We start from the raw sequence: 8601 nt of genomic DNA on the forward strand, positions 1-8601 counted from the left end.
GTTGTTAACCCCCGGCCCTGCCACACACTGGGTTGTCAGCCCCGAATGCCGCCACCCACTGTGAGGCCGGCCAGGCGCTTGGTTGTGAGGCACCATCATCACCATGTGCCGACCCCAGAGCCCCAAGTTCCTCCAGCCCAGCTCCGATCCCAACTCCACTCCACCTCCAAAGAAAGGGCGCCAAATAGAAGTTTGGTCAGGGTGCCATTTCTCCTGTGGCTGGCCCTGGTACTGAGACAACATTAGAGGGTTTGATTCGGAGCTGAACAAGTACTTTATTAATTAACAGTCAGACAAACACACAAGTGCAAAGTTTCTCCTGAAAATAATGGCCACTTGTGCTGCTGAAACTGCTAAAAAACGAAAATATCTCAAGTCTTCCATTAAACTGGGTTTTCCCCAGTGTCATCAGCTCTGGGACTGAAAAACCGCCATGTGTCATTTGCTGTGAAGACTTGTCTGCTGAGTCAATGACACCATGCAAATGGCAGCGACATCTTGAAACTAGACATCCTGAGCATAAAGATCGAAACGTGGATTTTTTCAAACGCAGAGAAGCAGCAACAAAGGTGGCTGGGTCTGATTCTGATGGAAGTTTCCAACAGCAATGTCCTCAGCTGTGGAGACCTCTTACACCGTGTCACTATGAGTTGCCCATACCAAAGCACTGTGTGCAGCAGGTGAGGAGCTTATTCTGCCAGCAGGCAAAGAGATTGTGGCACTCATGGTTGGCAATGATTGCCAAAAAACTGGAATATGCTCTCCCTGCCTAATGACACTATGAACGGCAGAATACACGAGACATGAAGACACCAAAAAACAAGTTGTGCACGAAATTAAACATTCTGCTTTTAGTATGTTCAGCCTGCAACTTGATGAAACCACTGATGTTACCCGCTGCACACAACTGGTAGCATCCATACGGTATGTTAATGCCGGGGGTGTTAAGGATGAGTTCTGAGTCTGTGAACAACTTGAAACAACCACAACAGCAAAGGCCATTTTCAGTAAGGTGAATGCCTTTTTCGAAAGCAATGGCATTGAATGGAAAAAATCTTTGTGGTATCTGTACTGATGGTGTTCCAACAATGACAGGTGCACGGTCTGGCTTTCGGCAGAAGGTAAAGTGTCTCTCACCTAATGTGATTGTCACACATTGTGGAATCCATTCTCAAGTCCTAGCTGCAAAGACATTGCCAATATGCCTTAATGCTGTGGTAGATATAGTTCTATGAGCAGTGAACTATGTTAAAGCTCATGCTCTGAATAGTCGTCTCTTTCGAGAGCTCTGCAATGAAATGGGTGGTGAATATGAAGTTCTGCTTTTCAACACTCAAGTCCGATGGCTTTCTAGGGGACATGCATTAAAGCGTGTTTTCAGAGTTTTTCCTGCGAAAACAGAAACAAATGTTCAGTGACAAGAAATGGCTTCTCTGCTTGGCATACCTGGTTGATATCTTTGGTAGCCTTAATGATCGCAATATGTCACTAAAACATTCAACTTTAATAGACCTGACCAATAAAATCAAAGCCTTCCAGATGAAGTTGGATCTGTGGTGCAGGAAGCTGGACACAGACAGATACGGCTTGTTTCCGACACTTTCCTCATTCAGCGAGGAGGAAGAAGTTAACATTGATAGTGCTCTCAAGTGAACGATCAGTGAACATTTGAGAGCCCTTCATGAAGATTTCTCACACTATTTCCTAGCGCTACCCGAAGCACTTCATTCCCTGGTGAAGAACCCTTTCAGTGTGACAGCAGAGCAGTTACCTACTGACGATATTCACACACAGGAACAGTTTGTCGACATGATCAATGATGATGAAGTGAAAGCAAAATTCACACAGCTGCCTCCAAACCAGTTCCGGTGCTCAGTTGCAAGTGAATACCCATTGGTGTCTGAAATGGCCCTGCAAGTTCTTCTGCCGTTTCCCACTACCTACAAATGCAAGAGTGGATTCTGCAGCCTTCTCACAATAAAGACAAAATCTCGAAACTAGCTTGATGTGAAGGACGACATCAGATGCGCCCTTTCTAAAACAACACCAAGAATAAAACTTCTTGTGTCAAACAAACAGCATCATCCATCTCAATGATTTTTTTCAGGTCATTAATTGCTGTCAAATATTAAAATAAAATTCTATTTAAAAACAACTTTTCCACTTATATTTAATTCGATAAAAATGTGTTTTAGTCTTAATTTAAAAGCAGTGAGAAAAAGTAAATTCATTTTAAGCAATAGGGTTTAAATTTAGTATTTAACAGTGTTAAATATCAAAAATGTGTTTTTAATTTCTAAGGGGGGACCAAACTCAGAGGCTTGCTGTTCAAAAGGGGTCACCAATACAAAAAGTTTGAGAACCACTGTTCTATGAGGAGCTGTGCATTGGTGCTATCTAAAAACCTGCAGCTAACTGCAAGTTTGGGAATGGCATAAAATGAATTGAATGTAGAAATCAAACAAAGAGCACAGGGCCTACAGGCTACAGCAGTTACACTTGTGATTTTTATGGGGTTGTAGTGACACCCAGTGACCACGTTAGGTAATTACAGGTAAATATGGCCCATAGAGGATCTGTTCCCACATCCTTTCCTACAGATTGCTGCCTCTGCCGGTACTGACTCTCTTGGTCCCCCCTGCCTCTCCCACATTAGCCCAGGTGTATCAGAGTCACCTATTTCGAGAGACCTCGGGACCGCATGACCTTTGTATCGTCTTCCTTTTTGCTCAGGTGATAACGTTCAGTGAAAATGTTTCTGAAGACAAGAAAGCCTGCAGGTGTTTGGAGTTTTTTTTGTTTTTGTTTTTTTGTTGTTTTTGTTTTTTTTACACATTTCCATTCTGACACATCCCCCATTAGTCATTCTAAGTAAGAAGTCACTCAGCACAGAGTAATTTCTAGCCATCTTGCTGCCTCTGGATTGTTAGGATATAGATATTCAGGCCTGTCTGTAAAGGCCTAGACTCTAAGAACGTAGGAGTATTCTTATCACTTAGCTAGTTATAGAGATATAAAAGAATCAAAATCGCTGTCTGCCGGCGTAAGGGCCTTCTCTCACTGCGACCGTCTGAGGCCCTGTGCTTAGGCTAAGGCCTTTGGCTAAGTAACAGAGGCAGCCATAAGCTGGGAAGCGAATGGTCAGATCCTCACATCCCAAACTAGTCACACTGAAATAAGGTGCTATTGGGCTGTTAGGATACAGTCCTGTCCTGATCGTGCCTATCGCCTCCAGAGAAAGGGAAGTACCTAGAAAATGTAAAAGGAAACTTAGTTTGTTAGCATCCTGTCTGGCAAGAACTCACTTATCAATAGCTGGGATGTGAAATCCTCACTTCTGTATTGTTTTGTCATTATAGTTCCCACTTTGCTATTGTTTCCCACTTTGCTATTGCATGGTCTCTGTCTGGTTCTGTGATTGTTTCTGTCTGCCGTATAATTAATTTTGCTGGGTGTAAACTAATTAAGGTGATGGGATATAATTGGTTACATAATCATGTTACTATATGTTAGGATTGGTCAGTTAAATTTCAGTAAAATGATTGGTTAAGGTATAGCTAAGCTGAACTCAAATTTTACTATATAGTCTACAGTCAATCAGGAAGTGTGGGGGGAGGGGAATGGGAACAGGGAATGGGGGGGAAATTGGAATCATGTTTAGCTAAGGGCAGGAATGGGAACAGGGACACAGGTAAGGCTCTGTGATGTCAGATCTGGGAAGGGGGACACTAAGGAAGGAAACTGGAATCATGCTTGCTGGAAGTTCACCCCAATAAACATTGAATTGTTTGCACCTTTGGACTTTGGGTATTGTTGCTGTCTGTTCATGCAAGAAGGACCAGGGAAGTAAGTGGGTGAAGGAATAAGCCCCCTAACATGGATCATTAAGGTCCCTAGCAGAATGGGGCCCCATTCTTGGTTGCCCTTAGGCTCTACCAAAATCATCATGTTTATTACTACCATTAATATTTATCATCATCATAAACCTCCTAATCTTTCAGGGTATGCTTTAGATCCCACTGATTATAGAACAGGTCCCTCTCCCTAGCCAATTAGCCTAGAGATGGATGCAGGCATAATTAGGAGCCAGATCCTGATTTTTAGCTTTCACCTCAAAGTCTGGGACATTGGCCTGTAGCTCAGCCCCCTCTCTGACTAGATCATACAGTCCCCCTCTGGCTGCTTGTGTATCTGTTCAGGATAAATAGATGCTTTGCACTGGGGTGGGGTGAGCACTCACCCTCTCACATAGAATATCAGGGTTGGAAGGGACCTCAAGAGGTCATCTAGTCCAACCCCCTGCTCAAAGCAGGACCAGTCCCCAACTAAATCATCCCAGCCAGGACTTTGTCAAGCTGGGCCTTAAAAACCTCTAAGGAAGGAGATTCCACCACCTCCCTAGGTAACCAATTCCAGTGCTTCACCACCCTCCTAGTGAAAAAGATTTTCTTAATATCCAAACCTAAACCTCCCCCACTGCAACTTGAGACCATTACTCCGCGTTCTGTCATCCGCTACCACTGAGAACAGTCTAGATCCTCTCCTTATAAGTCATGTGCTCCAACACCCTAATCATCTATTAGTTGCCTTCTTTACTTTGTCAATGGTAAATTAATATTGGTTTGAAATTTGGTTCTCACCCAGAGCTGAGTTTCCAGGTGTGGGCAGGGCCAGATTCAGGCAATACAGGGCCCTGGATATGCTGTGACTTGATTGAGGGCCACCAAAGCTGCGCCTGTGGCTCGTCCCCGAGCCTTGGTCCCAGGCTACACATGACTGACATTAGCAAATGGTCTCCCCTGCCCAAGGACTCTGAGGGGCAAGTGCAGGATCAGAATGGGGTCCCCATTCCTCAGAAATGAGCAGCAGAGGTTCTCTTTCCCCACCAGAGAGACAGGGCAGCAACACGGGTCCCTTCACTCACCTGCCTCCAGAGCTGGATGGACAGTAACAGACAGGCTCTCTATACTTACTTTAACAACTGGGCTGTGCCTGCTTATGCGGCACATCCAGAGTGATAGGCCTTGGCGTTAACACCCTGCTGAAGAGCCTGAGGCATATCAGTCCCCTCCGAATGGTTGTTTCAAGCTGTCTTGAGACCCAGGGAGTCATCACTGCAGCAAGGACACAGGGTTAGGGCAGGAGAATCCTGTTTTGAAAAAGAAGCGAAAACTAGAGAGTCTAATGTAATCCTGGGACAGCAAGAACTGAGGGTGTGGCCCAAAGCTCCCCCGTCTTCATACCCTGCACGCTAGTGTAATCATCTTTGTACAAAATATGCCTTATGAGAGAGCATCTGAAAATGAATAATTCCCTGGACAATGACATCGTGGTGATATGTGCATAGCAACAGTATGCGTAAAGTTATGAATTCCCCCTGTATGATATTAGCACATGTTCAAAACCCACCCAGCCCTGCCTAGGCAAAAGTTATTAAACAGGCCTATCCCAAATTTAGAAACTTGTGTGCACCGAGCCTCTTTCACCCTGAGATTCCATGTGCCTTCTTCACTGCTTGAATAAACTTGGCTTTGAAGGTCACCCTCAGAAGAATCCACTTCAAAGGTTCACTGAACTATAAAAAAAAAGGAACAGAGAATCACAAGTCAACTCTTTCACCCAGGATGATACCTTGGGCCTCTGGCAGAGATCCTGGCTGAGAAGAGGGTCACCATCTTGTTAGAAGACTGTGAGAGAGAAAGGCCATCACTTTTATTTACTTGTGTAACCATTCTGCTACTCAGAGTTAGCAGCCACAAGAGCTAAATACACACACCTGTCTCTCACCTCACTGGGTTTCAGAACCCATGTCCCCTACCTAGCAAGTGCCATTTAGTTGAGGGTGAGTCCCTCAATCAGGAAACACCAAGTACAGTTCTGCTGCCCTTGGTTCACATAACAAAGATAACAACCCTATATTACTCCTGCCCCAACAGCAAGGAGACTGGGGATCTCACACCAGCCAAAAGTGACCATTTGGGCAATCAATCCCATCATGCTGAGCACCCCATGCAAACGAGATCAGCTCCTGAAGTCCTTTTCCACAGCTCACCACTAGAGTCTGGGGAGAGCTCATTCAGACTCTGCTTACCCTTGTAACCCTTTCTAACTTCATCTCTTATACTTGAATTCACTTACAATCCTATCATCTTGTGTTAATAAATGTGTTTTATTTTTAAACAAAAACTAATCCAGTGCTGTGCATAACTGGAGTTACCAAACAGTTCAGTTTCAAGTAACCAATTGTTGAATATTGACACTCTACAGGGGCAACGAACCTTACTAGCTGACTTGTCCAGGAGAGGGCTGGCTAGGGCAGAACACGCTTCAATGGGAAAATCTGGAACTGGGAATATGTTGGGGTCACCAAATAGTAACGAAGACAGGTGGAAGCCAGAGTGGGGCTGTAGACAGGCTGCTGGGGTCAGAGTTGCTGAACCAGGGCTGTCTAGCACACAGATACTCAGGGTATGACCCACAGGCTGGTTGCGAGTGGCATATCCTCTCCCCACTAAACATTTCAGGTCTGATCAAGCTTTCTTTCCATGCCCCTAATCATTCTTGAGGCCCATGTCTGAACCCCCCCTAGTTCTGTGTCTCCTCTTCGAGACTGAGTGACCAAATCTGAATATCATATACAGAAGAGCCTGCACCATCAATGCCTGTAACATTAGAACATTCTCCATGTTAGTCTCCATCCCATTGTGTTGGCTTTTAGGATCATGGTTACATGCTATGAAGAGTCGTCATTGAGCTGCTGCCAGTAATGCCAGATCTCTTCCCTGAGCAGCTGCAGTTAATTTAGAGCCCAGGAAGGTGTTTGAATAGTTCAAACTTTCCCTTCCAACGTGCATTCCTTTTCATGGATCAGCACTGAACTGCATCTTTCATGGAGCTACCCATGCACCCAGCTCAGGTCCTCAAGCCTTCTGGGCTTGACTTATTCTGAATCTCTCATTGTCTCTTGGACAACTCCTCTCCTTTCACATCTCCCAGTTCCTTGGCTGAACCCTTCTAAGCTTGTGCCATAGTTAAGGTGGTGTCAGAGACTTGTGTTTAATGAGGAAGAAAAACATCTGCTAAATATTTAGCTTCAGTAAAAACACCAGACGATCCAAACTAAAGTGTAGGAGGGCTTTGCATTTCCTGCATTGTGGGGAGCTGTGTGGGAGTCAGGCACTTACAAATATTTTGGAAAAACAAATCAGATGGTTTTGGAAATTGGCTTCCTCGGGTCTCACTTTTTTCCTGAACCCAGGTACAACATGCTCACAAGGAGACTCCACACAAAGTGCATGGGTTAGGTGAGCTCTGGCTCTCTGAGCGTGCAGAACACCATTCTGGGACGTTTCCATTTGGGAATGTCTATGACAATAATGACTTAGCTGCTTTGAGCTGCGCCCTTTGAAAGCGAGGCATTAATAACGTTATTACGTTAGTCATTAGGAACTGTGGGGAGGAGCCAGCCAGAGACTGAGCCCTGGTCTACACCCCCTACTTACGTGGGTATAACTACGGACCTAACCCCCAGTATAGACAGCGCAACGTCCATGGAACTGGGAGAGCATCTCCTGCCAACGGACCTACTGTCTCTGGGGGAGGTGGAGTCCCTACGCTGACAAGACAAGCTCTCTGGTTGGCATAGGTAGCGTCTTCACGCAGTGCTACAGGTGTGCCGGGGCAGCTCTATGAGCGCAGACGAGTCCTGAATCTGCAGAGAAGCGGCAGAGCAGCTTAGGCAGGAACTGACGGACCCTGATCATACCTTCCGCAGTTTTGACTGGACTTCCTCTCCCCTGGACTGATTGGCTGTTTGCTGCAATGCCCTTTAGGCCTTTATCTCATACTCTCAGCCTCATGCCACACCTGACCCCGATACCGTCCTCTCACACCTCTTCTGCCCTGCTCTGAGCCCCTCACCCACTCCAGTTCCTCGTCTTCCCATTGAGCTACTCCCCTCCTCACTTGCATCCCCACCTCCATGGCGCTCAAGTATTTGCCATCATTGCTTTGTTCATGCGGCTGCGGGAGCTCTAACCCTTTTCCCGCCCTTCATCTATCCCATCTATTTAGACTGTAAACTTGTCGGGGCAGGGACTGTCTCCTACTCTTTGGTTTTACAGCACCTGGCACAACAGGGCTCTGATCTTGGCTGGTCGCTAGGCACTACCATAATAAACATGATCATAAAGTCACTTCTGCACATTTTGGCCCAGGAGTTTACATGTGAGACTTCATCACCTGTAGTTGTCATGTCAGGAACAGCAGCAGTCCCCTGAATGAAAAAAGAAAAGGAGTACTTGTGGCACCTTAGAGACTAACAAATTTATTAGAGCATAAGCTTTCGTGAGCTACAGCTCACTTCATCGGATGCAAATGCATCCGATGAAGTGAGCTGTAGCTCACGAAAGCTTATGCTCTAATAAATTTGTTAGTCTCTAAGGTGCCACAAGTACTCCTTTTCTTTTTGCGAATACAGACTAACACGGCTGCTACTTTGAAACCAGTCCCCTGAATGTGGCCCTGGCAGCGACTCTAGGCACTAACACTCAGACCTGCTTTCAGAGCGCATGAGGGGAGTTGTTCGCCTTGCTCCTCTGT

The 8601-nt window shown here is 45.7% G+C and overlaps 1 long non-coding RNA gene across 2 annotated transcripts; it reads right to left on the reverse strand.

Moving 5' to 3' along the window:
• Positions 1-255: 255 nt before the first annotated feature.
• LOC119862543 lies at positions 256-8345 on the reverse strand. Of its 2 annotated transcripts, XR_005295408.2 has the most exons (3): positions 5632-8345; positions 4974-5149; positions 256-1389 (listed from the first exon to the last, which is right to left on the reverse strand). It is a non-coding gene; the product is annotated as an uncharacterized LOC119862543 (long non-coding RNA). The 2 variants fall into 2 exon arrangements; XR_005295335.2 differs by having other exon boundaries at positions 4974-8345.
• Between the last annotated feature and the right edge of the window lie 256 nt (positions 8346-8601).

The sequence above is a fragment of the Dermochelys coriacea genome, chromosome 1, assembly GCF_009764565.3.
Source record: "Dermochelys coriacea isolate rDerCor1 chromosome 1, rDerCor1.pri.v4, whole genome shotgun sequence".
Classification (NCBI taxonomy): domain Eukaryota; kingdom Metazoa; phylum Chordata; order Testudines; family Dermochelyidae; genus Dermochelys; species Dermochelys coriacea.